We start from the raw sequence: 23668 nt of genomic DNA on the forward strand, positions 1-23668 counted from the left end.
ATTTCATTTCATTACCCATGACTGCTCAAAACGCTTTATTATTCGAAATTCCGTGTCGTACACAATTAAATTGTTTTTTTTTGTTTTTAAAGCCAAAAACCTTCTGCCAGACAAATTCCCTTCACGCATCTTCGTTTACGGTGGAGGCGATGAGCTCGTCAGGGCTAACCCTCAAGACAGAGAAGTGCCCATTCACGTACGAGGAGCTACTGTTTGTAGGCCATATCGTAAGCAATTATTTATACCTCTGGATTTACTCAAATTGACTGCTCTCACGGAGTTTTCACAGCCGTAAGAAGAAAAGCGGTGCGCAGATGCCTGCGTCTGCGTGCGTATAAGTAAATAAATTTTCGCTGTTTTGCGGAACTCTTTACGCGGCTACCTAAGCCGGATGTGTCATACGAATGGGAATTCCCGCACCGGAGAGCATTCGACAAAAAATTCAGGGCAGCACTTTAGTCACCTTACGTGCATCAAGGCAAAAGCCTTTGTGTCATCCTGTTCTACTCTCAAGCACAGCACGATCGCCTCACGCTTCTCGAAGTAGTTTTGGTTTCGAATTACTAGACCTTCGTTATATTCGTTGTTTGTTACATCCGGTTTTAAGTTATGACACACTGCCCCTTCGTTATTTTCGATGTCTTCAATATATCTGGTTTCAAGTTACGACGTACTACGCCATGTAATTCTCATCATTATTTATGGTCATTATTTTATTATTCTTAATTACTTCATAAATGATGAATATGCCGTAGATTAACTGACATTTTAAATCGTAAATTTAATATGTCAGTTGATGACCTTGGATGACATTTGATGACTACTTATTACATTGAATGGCATTTGATTTGATTGACAGGTGCAGCGGACCTTTCTTGTACACGTCTTGCGCACTCAGATGAGGCAAGAAAGGCATTCGCCTCAATACTTTAGTGTTGTTTTCAGTCGCCGGCCGTGAATAGACACCTGAACATAAAGGCCGAAATCTAATTCATACAGACGCATGCAGTGTGAGGTTGGGTGCTGTTCTCGTTCTGAAGCAGCGAAGCGGCGAAATTGTCGCAGCTTACGCTAGCCGCTCTTTGTCAAATGCATCACACCGCCACTACCGCGTGACAATATGGACGGCCCAGAGCTGTTTAAAGCGTCTGTACAGCTTTTGCATTTAGGTAGCATCATCTTCTGCTAATCATCGCATATTCGCAGCAGGTTCTGCGCTTGATACGCGGTGTGCATATCCAGAAACCGCACCAAAGCCTTTACTTCTAATTAAAATTTGGTGTCCCTACTCTAAGCTACAGTGTTTTTCAGTGCACACGTGAGGATACCGGGCGTTAAAGTCCGCACCATTTCATGTTCTGCCCAGATCAAATGTATAGTTTTCAATGCATGGATATCAACAAAGCTTATTCTCTAGCCTATTCTCTACTCATGTTGCATCTCTGCTTTACATCTGTCGTCGCATTCGTCTCATGAGCCACCGTCACGGCTTCTCATGTAGCATTGCTCACTTACACGGAACAGCTGCGGTAGAGCGAATCCAAAGAACTGCATCGGAAGTCAGGTCCATGCGGAAAGAGAAAAAACAGTGTACATCAAACTTAACGACAGCTCAACAAGTTAGGCCACGGCCCACAAAATAGACAAGGCCATCAAGTAAGTTCACATCAGGCACAATAAAAGTTGTTCATTCCGTATGCACAGGGCAAATAGTTTATCGAATTATTAAGCAGAAACGGAAATACGGATCCTGAATAGGATATCGTGAAGAATAAAGTAAGCTTGTCTTTTTGTCAGTGCTGCCTTAGTAGTGATTTATAGCTTCTAAATTTTTTGGATCTTTAATTCAAATTGCTTGTCCTCTTCACCTTCTCACCATTGTGAATAAGCTCGGAGTGTTGTCTACAAAGGAATTATGCAATTAGGTTATCTTTCTGCACTGCACGCCACAGCCAACATTGGGCGTCTGGGTGGTTAGGGTGTGATGCCCTGCGACTGTGGCTCACGCGAAGTTAAAACTTGAATCTTAAGATTGCCATCGCGGAGAGTTTTGTAGTGCAAGCCGAATATACAATACTGAAATCAATTGCAACGTTTCAAGCATGCTGAACCTCATATTTCATCTATCGGTATTGAAGTTGCAGCATAATAATTCCATTCGTGGTTGCTAGACAGGTATTAAAGGTGCAAATAATGGTCAGTCGGGAAGTTTAAAACTTCCAATGTAACCAGCGTACAGATCGTACATATTCGAAAGGTTACAAGATTATGGGGACCGCTTCAGTGCAGTGTCGTGCATTGTCAACGGTGGCAGTCTGCGGCCGTGAATAAGCGGCGGGTATAGAACCTAGCAGCACACATGGTGGCCTGTGAGTATCCGGCAAAGACTGAAAATTGTTTATTTATCTGTGGGGATGTTTCAGTATCCGAGGCACGTTCACCGAGACTCGCTGCCTGGGTGATCGTGTAACATTGCGTAATACATGCAGCTAATTTGCTGTATAATCTATTTCAAATAAACGGCCGTACTAAGTCATGTGACGAAGTAACACGGTGAAACACGGAACTATGCGCATGCGGGCAATGATCCCACCTTTTTCCGCCTGTTTCTCTGCTCTGCTATGTAACAGAGCTCTCTATCAACGCACTTTTGACAGTCTGGTAAGGCTCTTAAGGAACTGGCCCCATCTACACCAGGCGTTTCTACCGAGGTATCTGTTGATTCTCCCACACCCTCTGCAATAATTTTCTTGTTCATTAATCTCGGTTTATCAGTGGCTTTCGCATTGATAACAAGAATAAGGCGTCATTTGCATTTGTTTTCGCTGAATGTTGCCACGCCACTTCGCACCGTGAGGCTTCTAGAGCTCCCAAGAAATTACCAGCATAAAACATTGCGTTATTGCGCAGACACTGTATTCGCTTGTCGCCAAACTAATTTCCCCTACTGTCACGTTCACATTTCACACTCACGAATTCTCTAGTACACTTGTAGGAAACATCGGGGCACTGAAAAGAACAAAGAGAAAAATTATTGAGCCAACTTGAATATGCGGCAATCTAATTAAGGATTTGCAGTCCTGAAAACTTCCCTTCCGCTGTCGGCGGAGGCCGCGCTGCATAGTAACAATGACAGCCACTAGTTTCATTGATATGACTTACCTCAACTAATTCTTGACTTCACCTTGGTAATGCAACGTGAACCAGTAAGCTCCCCACCCCTCCGCGCACCGAAATGATCGGCACGCGCCATAAAATGTTCAGACGCATTTGCTCTGAACTTCATGAAGTGCTCAAAGCACCGATTATTATGCACTGCAGCAATTATAATTAATTTAGCTGCAAATAGGGAGAAATCTTAGCACCAGGCCTCGAAAGAGCATTCATTCTGGCCTCAGGGCTAAACGAGGCACCGAAGCCGTAGCATAAAAGAAAGACGCGCGGCCAATTAGGTTTATATTTCTAAGATCAGTTTATAAATATGACGTAAGTCACTATTACTAGCTAGTTCGCAATCCCAGTCCTCCGTTAACGACACCCCAGCAAAATGCGAAAGCAAACATCGTTAACAGATTAAGCTGCTACTGCACTACGCCGAACGTCGATAAGTAAATATGCTAGCCTGTTTCTGGTGACAGCTTCACAGCAAAGTGGTCTTAGAGTGTTTAGCACGTTCCTCAGTTTCATGCCGTCGCCGTCAGCAGCGCTGGGCGCAGCGAAATTTCTAGGCAAGACGACGAAGATGCAGCGCGAGGAGCCCTTCTTCGCCATCGTTGATCTCCCGGGCACGAGGAGGTTCAGCTACGCGCACCCGTCGGTGGTCCCTACCTGAGCTGCCTGGGCTGCTGCTGAGCACGAGCACTGGTTTTGACAACGAGTAGCCGAAGCGCCTCGTACCGTGCGCGACACGAAGAAAGTACCTGATGTCTTTGTCACGCATGTAGGGAGTGCACGGCCAATTCTCACAGCGGATGCCCAGCGAAATATTGCGACAGCGAAGAATAGCGCCCAGACTGCAAGGAGGGATTAGTCAAGAGCGGCAATAATAATAATAATAATAATAATATAATAATAATAATAATAATAATAATAATAATAATAATAATAATAATAATAATAATAATAATAATAATAATACTAATAATAATAATAATAATAATAATAATAATAATAATAATAATAATAATAATAATAATAATAATTGGTTTTGGGGGAAAGGAAATGGCGCAGTATCCGTCTCATATATGGACGGACACCTGAACAGCGCCGTAAGACAAGGGATAAAAAAAGGAGTGAAAGAAGGAAAGGAGAAAGAGGTGCCGTAGTGGAGGGCTCCGGAATAATTTCGACCACCTGGGGTTCTTTAACGTGCACTGACATCACACAGCACACGGGCGCCTTAGCGTTTTGCTTCCATAAAACTGCAGCCGCCGTGGTCGTGTTCGAGCCCGGGAACTCCGGATCGGTAGCCGAGCGCCCTAACCACTGAGCCACCGCGGAGGGTAAGTGCGCCGTGGCAGAATGCATGGGTATTTGGAATGCATGGTAACCGGCTTGGCGCGCTCTCTATTACAAGCAGGATAGGCTCAGCTAGAACCGGGTAAATTCGTACCCCGACAATGCTTGATTGATTGGAAAACATTTTATTCGCCGGGAAGAGCTTGGCAAGAGGTCGCGTTAAGTGGTCGAGAGTACATAGCCCTCGACGACTTTGTCAGCCCACTCCACCGCCAAAACTTGCGTTCTGGGGTCAGAGCTAGCCAGCATGGTCTCCCACCGCTCGAGAGAAGGAGCTATAACAATGCTTGAAGTTGGCAACAGGAGCTGGTTTTGAAACGACAATGCGGAGTTGTTGCAGTTAGCGATGTGACTACATTTTGGCCGCGGCAGTGGACATTATGCGGCAAGCGATGGCATGTGCATGTTTTAACCGCCTTAACGCACACCGTTCTGCGAGAAATATGAAGAGATGGTAAACGTGACAAAAAAGTAATAAGACCTAATATCATGCGCCGGTAACCGTGATATATTAAGTAAGATCGCGCCCCATTCGTTTACACGAATCCGCGACAGTGGTCTACTTTCCTTTCTGTGCCGCCACGTGGCGCATGACAAGAAAATATCCGATCCATTATTTTCAAATCAGAAATAGATACAGTTGGCACATAATTTCCTTACGCGCTGTGAATGGGAAAGTATCCTTTGGATTTAAAGCCTTTACCCTATAAGCCTTGATCCTAAGCGCCTTTAGAGTTAAGCCCTGAATGTCAACGAACGCAACTGTAAAGACATTTGACCGAAAGGCCTTTAACATAAAGGCATTTTACCCAAAACACCATAAACCTAAAATCCTTTAGCTTGAAAGCCTTTACCCTGAAGATGTTTGAGCTAAATGTCTTTACAATTTACTTATGACGTCACTAACTACGACCTCTCTTTTGTTATCACTGTGTCTACCCATTGTCAACAAGTAGTGTACCCACTGACTCATAGCTTCCTTGGGATCGTGTAATTTGTCCAATCACATCATGCCGATTTTTCGTGGCCACTTTTTACAGCCGAAGCCGACATCGAGTTTCACATTTTGAAGCGAATGTTCGATCAGTCCCCTGACTACCTCTTCATCTGTGCGGTGTAGCGTTGGGCCAGAGTCTACCGTGCTACACATACGTACTAGTGGCCGCATCGGCTTATAGCCCTTCCGTGTTACGTGGGGCAACCCTGTTGTCTAAAATACGATTATGGACCATTGTTTCTGTTTCGGAAAAAAACAGCATTCAACAATGTAAGCTCTATTTCCTCTACTTTTAAAGCCTCTAAACCGAGCTCTTGTAGCGTAGACTCTTTAAATGTTATGTTCTCAACTGAAAAGGCTGAAAATTTTTGTCGAAGAAATTTTTGCAGTCACTTACCCATTCAAGCAATGATGAAAGACGTTTCGGAACCCGTACGAGTTCTCTTCCACAACACGTTGATCACCGTACGGCTTCCTTGTGATCAAGGATCGATCAAGGAACCCGTACGGGTTCCGAATCGTCTTTCATCATTGCTGGACATGATCAGTGATTGCAAATTTTTCTTTCACTTCTATACCTGCCCAGACGAATTTTCGTCGAATCCTTGACGGCGTGCTCTAAACTTTCACTGTTTTCATACATGCCCATTTGTAAATTTGAATTATTTTGCCATAAACTTCAAGCGATTCGCCGAGACATCACTACCTTTCACGCAGTTGACGGACCTCCCGGAACCTTAATCTAGTAGAAAAACCTTTTATGTATTATGCAAGATTGTTCATATGAAAAGCCACGACATCTAGTGAAATAAGCTGCTAGGTTTAGCGGCGCTAACTTGGAACTGTCTCTGATTTCTCATAACGCCGTTGCCACCCCAAAAGACGTTCCTACTAACAACCTTGAGTATTCCGTGTATTTTAAGGAGGCAGTATAACCGGGCCCTCTTTGAGCTTATTGTTCGTCTATTAGAGTCTGAAAAAAGCAACAGTGCTCTCAATAGGAGTCATGAAAAGCGTTCTCTAGGCTGTCACCGTATACCATCCTAGTATTTCTGTTGTAGCTTTTTCTTTGTTTTTAAAGGTTAGGCAGCAAATCTAATACAAGTACTTAGCGTTACTGATACGAGTACTATCTGCAGTGAGCGCCATTGCATCATACAATGCTGATCGCAGTTTTGAGGTCCGTAAACAATGCGGTCTTGTTAAGATTGTCACTGTTAGACGAGAATATAAAGGCCAAAATCGAGGCTGAACAGTCTATCAGCTATGATCAGAATGCCACGAAGCAGAAGTAAAAAACCTGGCCATAGAAGCCCCGTTTTGAACTTCGTATACGCAGCGACCTTTTAAAACAAAAGAAATGAAGATTCTATCTTTTACGATAATAGAATGAAACAGAGCGCAATAAAGAAGTCAAAGGATCAATGATCCTTCGATATTTTACGCTCGAGTAGCTTCCACTGAATACTGATAGCATCTGGTATATTTTTTTAAGCACCGCTATGAATATACAGCACTATTCATTGTCAAACACAGCACCGAGGCGCCTTTTTTTTTATCATCGCTCACACCAAATCGGTTAGAAGCAGAGCAGGCTTGCACATTTTAACTCGCGTGAAGAATATCATGCTAGAAAAAAATACGTACATCGCTGATGGTGCCTGGGTCAGGAAAATACACGTTGACGCAGCCTGTAAGCCGCGGAAAGAAGACGCGAGATTTCGTGATTGGCGAAACGAGCTCGACGCAAGATTGAACTGACAGTCAAAACTTTATGGAACAGAATCTCACCGCAGAAACAATCTCAGTACTGTTCCCGCAATGGGCCCGAGACAGGCAGCTGTCTCTGAAGCAGATGTGCTCAAGACGCAAGTTCGCGCTTCACAAACTCCTGAACTGCCCCTTATGCTCCTCTTCTGCTACACAGGCGACGTTACCTCACTTTATGCTAATTTGCCCTGGACTTCGGGCAAGCGACACCACGCAAGCGACACCGCGGCATTCAGGGTTCCCATCGCAGCCAACCACCGAACCCTCAATTCTGGACCCATGAGCCCCAATGCAGGGTCTTGTTGGCGTTCGTAGAAGACACCGGCCTACATATGTATTCATAACCCACTTATGCCGAAGGGCATATTTGCGGTAAAAAAAAATGTTATGATGGCGGGTTTAACATTGTCATAACACAACTAGACTTACTCAAGTGTAATTTAACATGAATATTCTATCCATGACAGTACGCACCTTGTTCCAGATAAAAACAATAAAGAAACGTTACAAGCGACGTTTTATTGGTCAAATGCAGCAGTATTTGTAGGCCTGGACATTAATTCAAATTCTTTTCCTCATCATATCCAGTTTCCTCGACGAATTTTCACTCACTTTTCAGGCGAAAACAATTTCTTACTATCTAAACCTACAAACTAAGTACGGTAAATTTACAGTAAATTTCTCTGCCTCTCCTCTCTATTTGTGGAAATCATTACGATTTAGTATAAAGCAATCATCTCACATTCATGCTTTCAAGCGTAGTTTCTGTACTTTTCTTCAATCAAAAAATCTTTTTTTTTTCATAGAGCATACGGAGCGCTCATTTTAATTGCTCTAGTCTATTTATGCATTTATGTACATTTATCCTACTCATGCTTCGTTTACTGTTGCATCTTATTGCACTTTCGCGTGTTTTGCTCATTATATTTTATGCTCTGTTTCAATTTTTTCAGCTGTGATTCGTGAATATTCATTTTTTGTAAGTTTGTAACAGAGAATTCCCTGTGCAGCCATTGACTTCGGGAGCTCCTTGTGTATTTAACAAATATGTGTATGTACTGCTTGCTCGTTTAAATAAACTGATCCTGTTGTGATGCAGAAATTTGCTACAGGCTGTATTCTTCGGAAAGCAAACTTAGGACCTAATTATTGTTCTCTATTTTCACCAGGTGACCACGTTTTCGGCGCGCATCTGAAAATCATATCAGTACAGAATTACGCTATATTTAACTCCACATTCCATCTCAAGTAAATGTAAGTATACTGCTTCAGCATTAATTAGATAGGCTACAGAGTTTACGGTGAGAAAATTAAGCGATTCATATCCTTTACGAAATAAAATATCTTTATATAATATCCTTAAGCATTGTTGAGGTACGTTAAATCAGCAATATGTCATGACTTAAAACGGCTGGCTATTATTATAAGTCATGCCTAGAAAGGATGCCATGTGAATAAAATATACTCAAGGCATTAAAATTTTAACAAGCCGCCGTCCGCGTCTACAAGTTCTGCAGGTGAAACAAATGGCCCAGCGGCGATTACCTGATCGGGCTGACGACGTGGGAGGGCAGAGTCCTCCTAGACCCAAAGCGACGATGAAAAGGACAGAAAGCGACTTCATAGCGAAATGCAACTTTCGATTGCCAATGCAAAGATATTCCGTACGGCCACGATGACCGGCCATTATATAATCCACTGGCGGCTGCATGCGAATGTGCCCATAGCGCTTGAACATCGCAGCATGCTGCTGACAGACGCTCCTTGCCTGCCGGCCGTCACGTCAATCGCACAGCAACGATTTATCGTGACGTTCGGTAATAAAGTTCTCGCTAAGGAGACAAACGAGAGGAACAAATCATTCGCTGCTTCCAAAAGTCCTAGTTTAGGGAGCCTATTAGCCAGGAATGCCGAGGTAAATTGAAGTCGAAAACAGAATTAAAAAAACAGTTTTTTTCCCGACGTTCCCAAGCTCGGTCCGTCCCATAAAACTTATGAAAACTCCAGGCCGTAGCGCAGCTGTTTACATCCAGTACATGGCAATAAATTTCTGCTTGGCGGTCGGCAAAATGCTCTGCTACAGCTGACAGAGATATTTGGAGAGATTTGGAAGAGGTGCATATCCTGCAGTGTGCGTAATTGGACTGGTACTGACGACAACTGACAGCCAGTTTGCGTCAAAGCTTCACTGCTCCAGTGAACCTTATTTCAATACTGGCATGCAGGACTTGTATGATTTGTCACGAGAAAATGCAAACACGCATGACAACCGGCAATCATTGTACCGTCATGCGGACTCTTGTTTCCTGGAGTACGACGTTTGGGATGGCTCTAGTTATGTTTCGCATTTATTTGCGTCATAAAAACAGAGCTCAAGGTCTTTACCAGGACCGATGTTTGTTTAATTAGAAAGTGAACTCGGTAAGGCTTCCAGTGGATAAATTTGAGATATTTCGGAGGTACCTCAAGCTATTTTACTGCAACCGCAGAAATCCGTGAATACAGGAGGCAGTATGTTGACTTAACCACCAGTTCGTTGTGAAGAACTATAGGGCACTGCTAAATTTACAAGTACTTAAATTTCATATTTGCAGATGCTGCTGAATGATGAATGGTATATAGAGTATTTAGTTGCTCTATGCCATCGACAATATACGTTTAACTCTTTCTGCACTGACAGCCGTTGAAGATGCAAGCGTCAATTTCAAACCCTTCGGTGAAGTTCATCGACATACTATCTACACTGGTCAAAGCACAAAACTCTGTTTAATTTCTTTTTAATTTGTCTTTTTTCCTCGTGGCAGCAATTTATGAACCGCTTGTGAAAAAAGGGGAATTTAAAGTTGAGGCTGGCCGTCTCCGCCAAAGTGGAAACCGCATTAAAACTCGGTAAATGTTGCGACTCAGCTGAACCAACGTTTGAGTTTGTCGGATATCTGGGCAGCAGTAACTGAGGGAATGCTGCCTCATCATCCGACTTTAGCTCAAAGGGCGATGAAGAACCGAGGAACGAGAGCATATAACATCAGTGGCGTTGAGCATCCGCCTCGCATGCGGGAGGTGCGGCGTTCGATTCCCAATGCCGCCGGGTACCCACCGGTGATACAATGGGCACGATCTTTCCTCTCCCTGATGCTCGGCTTATTTAGGGTGAAATGCTTGGGAAATCGGTCTTTCAACTCAACTTGATTGAAATGAAAATACCTTGCGTCATGACCTTTTTTGTCCTCAGATGCAATTGCAGCATAAAAAACCATAATTATCATCGTCAGTTCCTCACTTCAGCCCGTTTAAGACAAACTAGCGGGTTAAAAAGGGTATTGAAGTGACAGATGTTATTGTTCTCTTTTGTAAGGTGTCTACATTGATTACACATTGTTCTATGCCACCTGCGCTGCGAAAAATACAACGGACAGTTTCGCGAATGGCGTACCTTATTCTTGGATCTAAAGTGAGTGCCTTGTAGCCGGAAAACTATACTGCATAAGAGTTTGACTTTTTTCAAAAGTATTTTCTTCTGTGTGGGAAAACAGTCACAATATCTAAAAGTTTCTATACACATTTTTTTTTCCTTTCTACGAGCACATTAATGCAAATTTTGCAGAAAATTTCAAGAAAGCTTGATTTCGCAACAAAATTTAAGGAGACAATAAGCATTTCACAGAAGGTTTTGTTTTATTCATTTCCGGTAAATATTTTGTTCCAAAAACTATGATGTCGAAAATTAACTCGATACACATAAAAAAAGCTGCTTTTCGCCTAGCGCGAGCGCTCCGTCCGTGCAACTCTCGCTTCCTCGTCTTCCTAATCCGCAACACGACCGGAGGCTACCGAGCAATCGCCACATACTCAAAATCCTATAACACTATAGGCTGGGCAGAAGGGAATACGCGCCATCAGGTGAAAAACATGACAAATAACACTCTGAACAATACTAACACATACTCAAGCCCAAAAAGACTTCCTGCAATCTTCCCAGAATGCTATGAGCCACAGTGCGCACACTGTGGCATAGAGACGGACGTATGTCACATGATATGTCCCGCCAAAACGATAAAGTATAAGAAAGAATGAAATAACCGAAGGTGGGAGGAAATGTTGTCCAGCCACGACCCGAAAGTTTAGCAGAAGCTGACCGAAAGGGCAAGAGCGGCTGCAATGTACAAAGGACTCCCCGAAATAGGGGACCGACCATCAATTTTCGATTAAATTAAGATGTTTTCATCATCATCATTCCGATCACGAATTAAGAGGTATTCGCAAGTCAATGAGATGTAGGACATGACGAAGGGCGTGAGTGGACTGTTGCAGAGGGAAGAGAAGGTGAAGAGCTTGCCGGCCGCGATTAAAAGCGGATGAAGCCTGATCTGAGAAACCTGCTGAGCCATCACTGAGGTCGCACCTCCACCAATGCTACGTGATGGCAAGCAGAACGAGGTGACATGATGACAGATTGCTAGGAGATGATTTACTGGCTGCTAGCCTAAAGCGAGCACACCACCCATGCCACTGGCGACTACGGTACCTTCCTAGATACCAACAATGGTCATTTTTCCGGCCTTCGGGAAAGAGTTCAAAGAAAGATATATTTCATGGCTTCCATCAGACGCCTAATTATCAAAGCGTAGCAGCAAAAGTGGTAAAAACACCAGTGGGTAATCTGTGCGCTACGAACTCGCTGAATGGAACGCCCTAATGGAGTTGGAACGATTACAATTTTTGCAGTAATATAAAGATTCCGAATAGCTGTGCGGACGTTGTTAATCTGGCTTCCACGTGCACGAGGCATTCAAGAAGCAAAAAAAAAACAAGCACCTGCCATTCAGACTGTAAACAATCCTCTTATTTCTTATTTTTATGTAGTGTATCGAAGTCAGCGGTGGCAAGGTGGCTCCCTGCAGGTTACCCCACGGCAGAAAAGTAGCACGTGTGTGAAAACGTGTTCTTTGCGCACTTTCCTACTTATTATCGGGAGCCAAGTTCGGAGCAGGGGCCCATACACGACCACGGCCCTGAAGCGAGAGCATACGGTAGATGCTTTATGGGGGAAAATAAATTAAAGGATTCGTGAATGCGAAATCAAATGAATAGGGTTAGCTAAGTTGTTTTTACCCATGCGTCATCACGAAACGGGGAATTTTTTGGTACCCTCCGCATCTCTTTTCGACCACTGGTTCGGCCACCGCGGCCCTCCGAAGGTCGCCCCCCCATTACGGTTTTGACGAAAAAAAAGTCGTCGGTATGAATCCCTTACACACGCACAAGGCTTCGACTCGACTAACAACTCTGTGCGAGAATCATGACGACTCCTTTGCCGCGTCTGCTGCATTCGGAAGCCTATGTGACAAAAGGGTAGGGCATAATTTTGTCACCAATGGCGACCCCATGTGGCACCTGCCTAGGCACCCGCTCAGACGGTACGTACATAGCGGAATGCTAGCATGGGGGGTAAACCGGCCACTGGCCCAACGACTGTGCGCGCACAGTCACGTGATGGCGGCTCACATTTTCCTGACATGAGATTTCTGGCCGCCATCTTGAAATCTCGGATGGACAAGAAATGTTCGAACAAGAGTAGTGAGAGCTGACGATTTAAAAAGGGCGTGCGTTCTCGCATCGATTAAAGAGTGTGCTTGGCTTCTTCACGCCAATCTCATCCGATGAAACGCGCAGAAAAAAAGACAAAGGTTTTGGCTTACATTTTCATAAAGAACCCTCACGCTGGTGCTTCGTAACTCGTTGCTCAACACGATGTCCACGTCGTAGTATAATGTACATGAAGCATAACCTACGTGCTAGCATGAGTTTGTAACTGCGCATACAATGACAATCATTATGCACCAACTAGCCCAAAAAAGAAGGTGTAGGGAAGGTCCTCCCATGGCATACGATTGTTCCGCTCGAATTGTGAAACAGGGAGTAGGGAAATCAAAACTGACACCTACAAATATATTTGTATACTTGTTGGCAGACGCCAATTTGTATTCTTACATTAGGCAACCTTGTCTTGTTCTTTATTTTTCATTTTGACTGGCCTGTACTGTACCCTTCTCTACGCGCTCTAAATAAAGGTGAGAGTAACCGGCGCCAACTAAGAAAAGCAAAAAGCAAACACCTTTTCCATGATGTCATGTCGGAATTCGCCTTCGTAGTTGATAATGTTGAGTGCCTCGCTGTTTGTCTAAAATCATACTAAGTAGTTCCATACAGACCACCAACAATCGCTTTTTTTCGTCATTGATAAATGCTACATTATTTACGTAATCTTTAACATAAGTTTCTGAGAAAGGGCGATATGAATACTAATGCCCTTGCCAATGATGGGCACACAAGGGAACTCAATGATATAAGCTCTTACGAATATAACAACATTGTGACAGTTTCCACACACTTTACAAGTTGTTTTGCTACGTTGTTATGTGTATGCATTACAAATACTCATTCATTAGCCGGTTTTCTGAGATCTGATATTATTGAACATCTTCTTGTCTAATTTCTTCTGTGTCGCTGCTGGGCAGAATACAAATAACATTGCAGCTTCTTCATCGTTCCGAGAAATTAACACGATGACATTAGAATTTTCCGATCCAGTTTAATAAACGTAAACTGGGAATTTGTCGTGAATGAAATAGACGCCAGCAAAGCTTTCAGTTTATTTGCAAACAAATTAAACGGCTGTTAATAAAGATCTTCTCAAGCAAGTGTAAGAGAGAAACATAAGATAAGAAAACCCTGTGTTACAAAAACTCCACAAGAAGATTGAAGAAGCGAGCAAAATATTTCATTATTTTTTAATAACCGCGCCCTCGAGAGGTTTAAAAATTCAAGCATTTTGGGAATCAGCCTAATTCTGAGCTAAAGAAACGGAAATTAGAATGCAATTAGATGTTAATTTCACGTAATGGCACTGACTCAGAAAAATCTCGCGCAATATAACACTCTCACTCACAAATGTATGCTCATACGCTTGATTTCACGATAACCTCGACCCATATGGACACGGCTCAATTTCTTACAGCAGCAGCACTAAACAACACATTTTAAACGATCTAGCTTATGCCGCAACGAATTTTCACATGCCAGATAGCATAATTCAACTGGAAAACCTTTTATATTTAGTTGAATAAATTTAGCACCTGCCACTGAGTAGGAAGTAGAAAGCATATAAACAACCTGAAGGATGACACTGCTACTGGCTTTGATGAAAATTAATGACGTCCCTTGAAACATATTGCTGACCTACAATGCACTCCGTTAACCAACATTATTAGTTGTACATGTATGTTAGAGGCCGGTATAGTAAAATTAAATACGGTTCGTTCGCTTTCTTCGGAAGGGATCAGGCCTCTCCCTACCTGAGGTTCGATGGTGATGAAGAAGGAGACGTTCAATGATGCAAATGATGAAACGAGGAAATAGAATTTTCTGGCGATCTTGATTTTAGGGCTTCTATCAAGCATTTTCATGTCACAACCAAACGCTACTTAATCCAAAATGACATGTTAAACCCTTAAACTTTTGTGCACTGACGTTCTAACACAATCTTAGCCCCCTAATAAATACAGCCCTTTTTGTGTCATAACATTATTATTAACTTTGAAAAGTCTAGTGTATTTCACCTGTTTGTTTTCTGTCAGCAAGCGAAGTCTGGTTTTATGTCATATTTGTTGCTCCGCTGTGATTACGCTTCATGCAATGTGCGAGCCACCTTGTCTTTGTTTTGCTCTGTAATACGTTCAGTATTTGTTTGATTTGTGACATGTTCAATTTTTTTACCGCTAAACAGTACTGCAAACTGTACAAGGAAGCTGAGGCCTCGTCAGTCACTACTGGTTGTTTGCCCCAGCTTCCTCTTTCCTCGTAAGGAAGAAATAAATTCTTCAAGTTTGAAGTTTGAGAAAATACAAGCACTTCAAGTTACATAACTTGGACAACGTCACATAAGCGAACCGAAACTGACTAACTGAGCTAACTCCAACTTAAAAATAATCTTACACAAAGAAACAACTCCACAGTGCCTTACTTATCGACTAAACGTAATAGTTAAAGCCTGGATGCTCTTAAAGTTACTTGCTGAGCACGTAGCCTTTACCCAGATTGGTGTCCAGTGCTTTTTCTTCCATTTTTATGTTTCACAAAAAGTATTTATGGTTCTGATGTTCACAAGCCCTCCCTTGACTTTCATTAACCAATGAAGTAGCCAAAGCCTCTCTAGGTTGGCACAACCTCGAACAGAGTGCTAGGCAAAAAAACACATCTAGAAAACATTGAGGACACCCTCTACAAACGGGACTCCCCGCCCTCTCAGCGTGGTGTACTCTCTAGCACTTTCAAGGTTAGTCTTCGCGTCCGGCTGTTCGCATCCACAATTGCGTGCCGCATTCCGAAGGATGACGTACCCTTTTCGCCAATTGACAGCGCCAGTAATTGCCTGGCTAATTGTGTTAGTACCAGTTGTCATAACGCTGTCAACAGAAAACTGGCGGATGGCGAAGTGCGACGCAGGAAACAAGCCCGCGACGTTCCTGTGCCGGCATGAATGCCTGCAAACGAAAAGACCCCTCGCAAAACTCTTCGCAGGCACCAATCTTTCCGCTATATGGTGCGCGGATCTACTGGTGTGGGTACGCCATGGATAGATCGATGGATGGAAGGTGGAAGCGTACCCATTGAAACGGGGTGATGGCAGTTGCCACCAAGCATTTTTTCAATTATTTTTGTATAAATGTGCTGTTAGTTGTGTGTAAAAAAACTCGCTATTTTCATTAAATACGTCTTCCTACACTTCTAACCTTGTGTCACCTCTCTGCGTTTTTAGCCACCAATCTTCCTATCGCTTTTTGCTAATTTCCACCGAAGATTTATTTACATGACTATAGTTATCTCTAAACTCTAAAACCTCAGGAAAGTGACTGTGCCTGAATCGACATCAAGATGGATGACCGCGGCAGGTTTCCCGCTCTCTGATGTAACATCTACATGCGAAAAACTAATTGGCAATTTCAGGGGTCTCCGAACCACGAACAGAGGTGAAAAAACGGGAGCCTCGGCACGGCGGCTGGGCACGGCGGACCCCACGGAAAACTGGCTCTAAGCATGCCTCCCCTTCTGCTTGTCCAGGTTCTGCTGCTTGGCTTCGCTTATGAAAACGACATGTGCTACAACCACACCCGCTTGCCAGTATCAACTGATACAACTTTCACCGTTCCCCTGTCCATGACACAGCAAGGCTCATCCGTCCCCCTGCCGGCCACTTCGGTTTGGGAGTGACGTCATCCTCAACAGCCGGTATAAGAGCAGATCGCCAGCGCTTCGACTTCATGGGCACGGCGGACCACACGGAAAACTGTCTCTAAGCATGCATCCCCTTCTGCTTATCCAGGTTCTGCTGCTTGGCTTCACCGATGAAAACGACATGTGCTACAACCACACCCGCTTGCCAGTATCAACTGATACAACTTTCACCGTTCCCCTGTCCATGACACAGCAATGCTCATCCGTCCCCCTGCCGGCCACTTCGGTTTGGGAGTGACGTTATCCTCAACAGCCAGTATAAGAGCAGATCCCCAGCGCTTCGACTTCACTGGGCACGGCGGACCACACGGAAAACTGTCTCTAAGCATGCATCCCCTTCTGCTTATCCAGGTTCTGCTGCTTGGCTTCACCGATGAAAACGACATGTGCTACAACCACACCCGCTTGCCAGTATCAACTGATACAACTTTCACCGTTCCCTGTCCATGACACAGCAAGGCTCATCCGTCCGCCTGCCAGCCACTTCGGTTGGGGAGTAACGTTATCCTCAACAGCCGGTATAAGAGCAGATCCCCAGCGCTTCGACTTCACTGCGCACGGCGGAACACACAGAAAACTGGCTCTAAGCATGCCTCCCCTTCTGCTTATCCAGGTTCTGCTGCTTGGCTTCGCCGATGAAAACGACATGTGCTACAACCACACCCGCTTGCCAGTATCAACTGATACAACTTTCACCGTTCCCCTGTTCATGACACAGCAAGGCTCATCCGTCCCCCTGCCGGCCACTTCGGTTGGGGAGTGACGTTATCCTCAACAGCCGGTATAAGAGCAGATCCCCAGCGCTTCGACTTCACTGGGCACGGCGGACCACACGGAAAACTGGCTCTAAGCATGCCTCCCCTTCTGCTTATCCAGGTTCTGCTGCTTGGCTTCGCCGATGAAAACGACATGTGCTACAACCACACCCGCTTGCCAGTATCAACTGATACAACTTTCACCGTTCCCCTGTCCATGACACAGCAATGCTCATCCGTCCCCCTGCCGGCCACTTCGGTTGTGGAGTGACGTTATCCTCAACAGCCGGTATGAGAGCAGATACCCAGCGCTTCGACTTCACTGGGCACGGCGGAGCACACGGAAAACTGTCTCTAAGCATGCATCCCCCTCTGCTTATCCAGGTTCTGCTGCTTGGCTTCGCCGATGAAAACGACATGTGCTACAACCACACCCGCTTGCCAGTATCAACTGATACAACTTTCACCGTTCCCCTGTGCATGACACAGCAAGGCTCATCCGTTCCCCTGCCGGCCACTTCGGTTGGGGAGTGACGTTATCCTCAACAGCCGGTATAAGAGCAGATCCCCAGCGCTTCGACTTCACTGGGCACGGCGGACCACACGGAAAACTGGCTCTAAGCATGCCTCCCCTTCTGCTTATCCAGGTTCTGCTGCTTGGCTTCGCCGATGAAAACATGTGCTACAACCACACCCGCTTGCCAGTATCAACTGATACAACTTTCACCGTTCCCCTGTCCATGACACAGCAATGCTCATCCGTCCCCCTGCCGGCCACTTCGGTTGGGGAGTGGCGTTATCCTCAACAGCCGGTATAAGAGCAGATCCCCAGCGCTTCTACTTCACTGGGCACGGCGGACCACACGGAAAACTGGCTCTAAGCATGCCTCCCCTTCTGCTTATCCAGGTTCTGCTGCTTGGCTTCGCCGATGAAAACGACATGTGCTACAACCACACCCGCTTGCCAGTATCAACTGATACAACTTTCACCGTTCCCCTGTCCATGACACAGCAATGCTCATCCGTCCCCCTGCCGGCCACTTCGGTTGTGGAGTGACGTTATCCTCAACAGCCGGTATGAGAGCAGATACCCAGCGCTTCGACTTCACTGGGCACGGCGGAGCACACGGAAAACTGTCTCTAAGCATGCATCCCCCTCTGCTTATCCAGGTTCTGCTGCTTGGCTTCGCCGATGAAAACGACATGTGCTACAACCACGCCCGCTTGCCAGTATCAACTGATACAACTTTCACCGTTCCCTTGTCCATGACACAGCAAGGCTCATCCGTCCCCCTGCCGGCCACATCGGTTGGGGAGTGACGTTATCCTCAACAGCCGGTATAAGAGCAGATCCCCAGCGCTTCGACCTCACTGGGCACGGCGGACCACACGGAAAACTGGCTCTAAGCATGCCTCCCCTTCTGCTTATCCAGGTTCTGCTGCTTGGCTTCGCCGATGAAAACATGTGCTACAACCACACCCGCTTGCCAGTATCAACTGATACAACTTTCACCGTTCCCCTGTCCATGACACAGCAATGCTCATCCGTCCCCCTGCCGGCCACTTCGGTTGGGGAGTGGCGTTATCCTCAACAGCCGGTATAAGAGCAGATCCCCAGCGCTTCTACTTCACTGGGCACGGCGGACCACACGGAAAACTGGCTCTAAGCATGCCTCCCCTTCTGCTTATCCAGGTTGGTTGCTACTCCTCGTGCAAAAGCGATAACCGTATGTTGCTGTTCCTGCCGTGCCCATAGCGTTTGATGTGCATTGCATATGAATGCTTAATTGTGTGCAAACTGCTCTTATGCGGTGATGTAGATAGCAACCCTGGCCCCTCTGTTCAGGAAGTTTTCGATAAAATCATGGAATCTCAAACTATCACACAACAGGAAATTTCGGAACTGAAAGCTTTCAAAAGTAAGCTAGATATATCTCTCAGCTCCTTAGCAACTTGACTAGATCGCATAGAACATCTGTTTGGCGACTTCAAGGCCGGTATTGAACCGCTTGCTCCAATCGAACAGCATATGAATTCGATAAAGCAGTCATTTTCCTAGCAGCATCAAAAGCTCACTGACCTGGAGGATCGCAGTCTTTTCTCGAATTTGATTATACATGGCATAATGGAAGATACCTCTGAAACTGAAGAGCAACTTAAAAATAAGGTGATTTCTGAGGTCTTTGAAAAACACCTTGGCGTCTCAACGTCATCCATTGCCCGTATACATAGAAGGAAAAGCAAACAACTCAAACCTTCCTGTAGTCGCATTGTTCCAAGATTTTAATGAGAAAAAGGCCCTGTATGGAAATGTTAGCAAACTTAAATGTTCGGGTTTTTCCATACAAAATTATTATTCTAAGGAGACACTAAGAAAACGAAAATTGCTCTGGGAATCTTGCAAAACCGAAAGGAAGGATGGAAAGAAGGCTTATCTCGTTCATGACAAGCTCAAAATCAGCAACAGCAACAGCATGCACGCTTGTAACGATTCAACTGAACAACGGATTAGCCTTTCTCCTCTCTCTTCTAGTAACTCTGATTGACAGACCACCTTAGATAACCCAGCTCTTCGTGATCTTGTTATCTTAAACATAAATGCCCAAAGCTTAGTGAACAAGGCAACTGCCCGTGAGATCGCTCTGTTAACTCACAGCCCTGATATAGTTGTTATAACCGAGACTTGGCTTCACTGTGATATCACTAAAGATTGCATCTTTCCTCCACCATGCACTGTATTTAGGCGTGATAGGGGGTCTCGAGGAGGTGGCGTAGCCATTTTATTAAAGCCGAATGTTTCCGCTATAGTTCTAAATTCACCAGAAAACCTTGAAAGCCTTGCTCTGAAAATCACGTATCTTGGCTACACTTTCATCTTATGTGCACTGTTAGGCCCCCTAATTCAGACCTGGACTATCTGCATAACCTGCAGGATTTTTTGTTCGACTACAGAAATAAAAATTTGATACTTGCAGGGGATTTCAATCTGCCAACCATAAACTGGTATAACGAAAACCTTGGATGTTCTGAAAATGCTGACGCTATCTATGATATAATGTTATTCCACAACCTTCAGCAAATAGTCACCGAACCAACCAGAATACATGGTTCTACTGAGTCAATCTTAGATTTAGTATTCATAAAACGCTCTTATTGTGGTTACACAGTATCTGTTCATGACGGGGTATCTGATCACAAGTTAGTAGTCGTATCTTTACCTGTAGTACACGGACGTATAGAGAAAGCAAAACATAAGAACGTAAAAGATTATTGAAAAGCACTGGTGAATCTACCCTTGATTACTTGGAATTAGCTTATGAAAGCTTTGAGGGAACCAGTGTCACACAGTTATGGAACACGTTCAAGGAACACTGTAAATATTGTATCAATAGCTTCATACCCGATAAGAAGAATCGCTTAAAGAAAGCAAATCCCTAGGTAAATCGGCACATTATTCACCTAAAACGAGGGCTTAAACGGCTGAAAAAAGCTAAGAACGCCAGTTCTAGTCAGTTAGCTGTTTTAGCAGAAGAGCTTTCTTCTAGCATTAAATCAGCAAAAAAAAACATTACAGAGAGTCTTCCACAATTCATACGAAATGATCCCCATAAATTTTGGGGTCACCTTCGAACTTCCCACAAGCATATAACTCAAGTCACTGTGCATAACAACGTGATTACCTGTCCTCAATCAATTGCTACGCATTTCAATGCCTACTTTTATTCTGTATTTTCTGAAGAAAGTGCCAATGAACATGTGTTTGACCTTCCGCCTGAAGAATCAATCACTGTATCATACGAAGGCGTTGTTAAATCCCTACTCCGGCTAGATACCAAAAGTTCGCATGGTCCAGATGACATACCAAACGCCCTCTTACGCCGTTATGCTGAATCATTAGCTCAGTTCTTAACAAAGTTTTTCTGTTTATCCTTATCGTCTTTTTCATTGCTCCCCGACTGGCTAACAGCCAGAGTTGTGCCTGTGCATAAAAAATGGGGACCGCGCGTGTTTAAGCAATTACCGTCCGATTTCTTTGACGAGTACCTGCTGCAAACTAATCGAACACATTATCGCTAACCACATACATGAAATATTAAACTCTAAAGGATGCTTGCCTCCATTTCAACACGTCTCCAGGAAAGGTTTTTCAACTGTCACGCAGTTGGTTACTGCTATCCATAACTTTAGTTCCGTATTAGATAAATCTGGACAACTGGACATAATTTTTAGACTTCAGCAAGGCGTTTGATAAAGTTCCCCATAATAAATTTTTGAAAAACTGAAATTATTTGACGTGCCCTAGACCTTAGTTGACTGGATTGCTTCCTACCTACAAAATCGAACACAGTTTGTGGATATTGGTGGCATCTCTTCCACGTTACTTCCAGTGACATCTGGCGTGCCCCAAGGAAGTTTACTAGGTCGACGGTTATTTTTGCTTTATGTAAACGACATTGTGTGTTCCATTGATAGAAATGTTAAAATTGGTTTATTTGCCGATGACTGCATGCTGTACACCCCAATGAGTTCTGTGGCTGACCAAATATTACTGAATGATGTTTTCCGCGAAATTTTGGCCTGGTGTGACAGATCAGGAATGGTCTTCAATTCTGATAAGACTGCTCTTTTGCGCATGACAAGAAAGAAACGTCCTATCCACTTTAGTTACTCTGCTTGCGGCACCACTATCTCGGAAGTCGAAAAATACAAATATTTAGGCGTTTTAATAAATTCACAGCTTAACTAGAGCGACCATGTCGATTACATCTGTTCATCTGCGTTAAAAAAACTTGGATTTTTGAAACACAAGTTCAAAGGAGCACCCAGTCACGTTAAGCTATTAGCCTATAACTCTCTTATTCGGCCCAAACTTGAGTATGCGGCTATAGTGTGTGACCCGTACACCGAAAAGATATAGCAAAAATAGAAAACGTGCAAAGGCGGGCTGTGCGCTTCATTTACAATAAATTCAAGAGAACTGATTCCCCATCTGCTTTAATGGCCTCCAACGAAATTAAACCTCTTGATATAAGACGAAAAATTGCTCGATTAACGTTTCTTCATTCACTCATCCAGGGAAAGTTTGGAATTTCTTCTTCACCTTATGTTACACCTTCAACTACACGAAAAACCCGTCACCAACATACCCATGCCCTAACACCACATTTTGCGAAAACAAAATTGTTTAAATACTCATACTTTCCGCGCACAGTAAACGATTGGAATGCACTGCCTGAACAGATTGTCTCAAGTGACAGTTTTGAAAGAAATCTCAGCAATGAATTTTGATGTGCAGATTGATGTGCAATGTATTTCCTTTGACCTGTTCCGTTCATGTTTGTCATGTGTCAAACCTTTTGTCTAAGTAATAACCATATGGTGTTTGTTAATATGCCTTGTTATTTGCCCTTCCTGCTTGGACCACATGAGGTCTGCAGTGTTATGTAAATTAAAAATTAATTAAAAAATTAACAGCAGTGGCCATTCCCTACATGCATCGCATGGCGCACAACCTAAGGAATGTTGCTCGTCGTTTTAGTGTTGACGTGGTCTGTTCAGCACCCCTAAAGCTTCACCGCCTGTGTCCGATGACTGGGACAGATGTCCAAGAATGTAGGAAAAAAATGCACCCTTTTACGTGCTCGGCGCGGCGCAGATCGAGATTGTGAATTGTGTGCGTTCAGTCGTGTATCAGATTCATTTCACTTGCCAAAAGGTGTATATCGGACAAACCGGGTGCTGCTTAAATATCCACCTAAAAGAACACAAAAAAGCATCGTCAGATATATCAAAATATTGCGTTCAGTGCGAAGATAAAAATAACTGTAAGGCGATATTTCAGAAAACCGAGGTACTGTACCGGCACGGGGACTAGCGTACCAAAGAGATTATGGAAGCGTTTTTCATAAAGAAGAAAATTAGCGCGTGCATCAGCCAACCCTCTGTCACATTATTTGATGCAGAGATACGTTTCCTAGACAATACCTGATTTGCCATGAGTCATAGAAAAGGGCGTTCCGCTCTATATTTTCAGTTTTTTAGTTTTTCCTTGTGTTGATTGCCACATGTGATTGCGGACTTCGCCGTTTTTTTCGGTCGCTTTTATATGTGTTTTCTCCTGAATAAAGTTTTAATTGCGAGCCAGCGCTTGTGTTGTGCACCTCTTCTTGGTCCGTCGTCTCTGTTCGCGCTGTATTTTTCCTTTAAAATAAAAATACCATCACATTTGAGTATGACGTATTCTATTGTTTCTACAGATTTACCGCACATAGCACATGTGTCCTCTTCTTCGTTAAATTTCTTTTCGTAGATGCGCGTTCTAAGACACCCTATC

This window comes from Amblyomma americanum, chromosome 10, assembly GCF_052857255.1.
Source record: "Amblyomma americanum isolate KBUSLIRL-KWMA chromosome 10, ASM5285725v1, whole genome shotgun sequence".
Taxonomy (NCBI): Eukaryota; Metazoa; Arthropoda; class Arachnida; order Ixodida; family Ixodidae; genus Amblyomma; species Amblyomma americanum.